General features: G+C 38.6%; 1 protein-coding gene across 1 annotated transcript in view; it reads left to right on the top strand.

The window, feature by feature from the left end:
• Positions 1-3,018, top strand: part of LOC117939231 (NACHT, LRR and PYD domains-containing protein 12-like) — a 139,572-nt gene that overhangs the window by 54,487 nt on the left and 82,067 nt on the right. The window lies entirely within an intron of this gene.

Genomic DNA, 3,018 nt, shown 5'->3' with positions numbered 1-3,018 from the left:
AACAGGTGTTCATGTCCTGGAGAAGTTAAGGAGAAAACACCAGACTTTCACCAGGAAACAGGTGTTCATGTCCTGGGGCGTTATTTCTTTTCTTCTTATCTTTACCAGTCATTTTGGTGCCTAACCCTATTTTTGTTGCCGCGTCACGATCAACTTTGGTTGGCTGTGGAAAGTCACGTGACAAAGATATCGTAGGAATTGTTGTGGGTACGTTTTCGTACAACATCACACAACCTGTTCATGAGAATGCGTTGTATGTTTTGGGGAGGATCCAAAAACCCATTGTCGTTGGTTAATATTGACTTAAATTAACTTATTAATAGAGATTATTTGCCTCTTTGGAGCAGAAGAGTTTGGTTCTTGATGGCCGGTTGTGTATGGAGCGGTTTAGGCCAGCATGGGCAGCAGGACTTGATTCTGGTCCCCGTAGTCTTCCCGTTAGTAGTCCCTATAGCAACAGGAATATCAATGGTGAATCTGATCAAAATGATCCTGTAACTGTGGGCAAATCTGTGAATGGAATCCAGTTTTTAACCCTTGATTGAGAGAATGAGTGTTCCCCAGATGTAACGGACCATCTTCCCGAGAGCCCACTCCAGTAATTGAACCCCGGTTGTGACGGAGCGATTTGCTCAACGTGTCCTCTCCGTGGCCGCTGCTTTGGCCGATTGTTTTGTCCCCGTTGCCACAGCGACATTAAAGACAACGCTGGTCCAACAGCACTGAGAGCCAAAGCCATGACTCACCTGTAGCTCATTTCTCACCTTAAACACGGGGTTATGTGAGTATAAACCGAGGCGGTGACCTCCTCTGAGTCCCGTCCAGCCGCTGCAGCCAAGCCAAACCTCGGAGACTCGCGGCTAACAGCTAGCGGAGACGCTAACGGCGTCCAGCTACAGAGCAGGACTGACTCACTGACATTCATTCAACCTTTATTAGATCATTGAGATGATGTCATTGACATTTACAATGGCATTGAGATCAGAGTTTAGATCCTCTGCCCGAGCCCAAACTTATATGTCCATTATTCACTTATATAAAAAATGTAAACATTTAAATAACCAATTAAAGCTAAAAGCTGACGAGAAGACGGTTATTAAAAATGAATTTGTTCGTCACATATAGTTAAAAGTTCATGGAAAGATATCTGGGATTCTGCAGTGAAGACGACAGCATAACTACGTCTGATTCTCTAAATGCGATACACTCCTAAAACCAGCGTTAGATTTAATGCTTTAGTTTTAAAGCGTTAGAGTTAATGCGTTAGATTAAATGCGTTAAGATTAAATGCGTTAAGATTAAATAAGTTAGATTTAATGCACAAGATTTAATGTGTTAAGATTAAATGCGCTAGATATAATGCATTAGATTTAATGCGTTAGATTTAATGCGTAAAATTAAATGCGTAAAATTAAATGCGTTAAGATTTAATGCATTGGATTTAATGCATTGGATTTAATGCGTTGGATTTAATGCGTAAGATTTAATGCGCTAGATTTAATGCGTTAGATTTAATGCGTTAGATTTAATGCGTAAAATTAAATGCGTTAAGATTTAATGCATTGGATTTAATGCATTGGATTTAATGCGTTGGATTTAATGCGTAAGATTTAATGCGTTAGATTTAATGCGTAAAATTAAATGCGTTAAGATTTAATGCATTGGATTTAATGCGTTAGATTTAATGCGCTAGATTTAATGCGTTAGATTTAATGCGTTAGATTTAATGCGTTAGATTTAATGCGTTAGATTTAATGCGTTAGATTTAATGCGTAAAATTAAACGCGTTAAGATTTAATGCATTAGATTTAATGCGCTAGATTTAATGCGTTAGATTTAATGCGCTAGATTTAATGCGTTAGATTTAATGCGTTGGATTTAATGCGCTAGATTTAATGCGTTAGATTTAATGCGTTAGATTTAATGCGTTAGATTTAATGCGTTAGATTTAATGCGCTAGATTTAATGCGTTAGATTTAATGCGTTACATTTAATGCGTTGGATTTAATGCGCTAGATTTAATGCGCTAGATTTAATGCGTTAGATTTAATGCGTTGGATTTAATGCGCTAGATTTAATGCGTTAGATTTAATGCGTTAGATTTAATGCGTTGGATTTAATGCGCTAGATTTAATGCATCTAGATCCAAACATGTCATTTCCTGCATTGTGGTGAACATTTCTGTAACAATTTGTGAGTTTTGTGCATCAAGTTATGATGCAAATGACTTTATTTATGCAAAGAAAATTATTATTATTAGATATTTTAGGGCGTTGCACTGGCCTGTTTGGACTAATTAGGGGGTCAACCCCCCAATTAGTCCAAACAGGCCAGTGCAACGCCCTAAACTGTGCCCTGTGAACTACGCCTGTATCTTGATCACAGTGTGGGGACACGATATTGTCTGTCCATTTGTCCCGTTCTTGGGAACGAGACATCTCAGGCCGCCCTGGAAGGAATTTCGTCAACTTTTGACTCAAGGATGAAATGTCACTTTAAAAAACACACTTTGGGTCCTAACTCAAGAATTCCATCTCTAGGTAGGACATTTCATACAAAGGTCAAAGGTCAACTTCATGATAACATTAATCTGCAACTATTTCATAATCATGTTGTCATTTTTTAAGATAAAAAAGTAAAGAAATCCTCTGATTTTAGCGTGTTAAATGTGATTATGTTCTAGTTTCTCTCTCCTGTGAGACAGTCTGAATGTCTTTGAGTTGTGGACAAATTGAGACGTTTGAGGACGTCATCTTGGGCTTTTTGTTAAACTCGGATCCACATTTTTCACCTTTTTTCTGACATTTTAGAGACCAAACAACTCATCCGTTCATCCAGGAAATAATTCACACATGAACCAATAATTAGAATAATCGTTAGCTGCGGTCCTAGCTTCAGATTTCAGCGTGTTCAGAGTTCTTAAAGCGACACGACGATGTTGTCTGATTCCTCTTTAACCCTTTAGCCTGGATTTAAACCCAGGTTTCCATGCCAAGGGAGGGAGGGGGAAGCGGGGGG

Source organism: Etheostoma cragini, chromosome 3, assembly GCF_013103735.1.
Source record: "Etheostoma cragini isolate CJK2018 chromosome 3, CSU_Ecrag_1.0, whole genome shotgun sequence".
Classification (NCBI taxonomy): domain Eukaryota; kingdom Metazoa; phylum Chordata; class Actinopteri; order Perciformes; family Percidae; genus Etheostoma; species Etheostoma cragini.
Note: the sequence above shows the minus strand (reverse complement) of the source record. Positions and strands in the feature narration are given on the sequence as shown.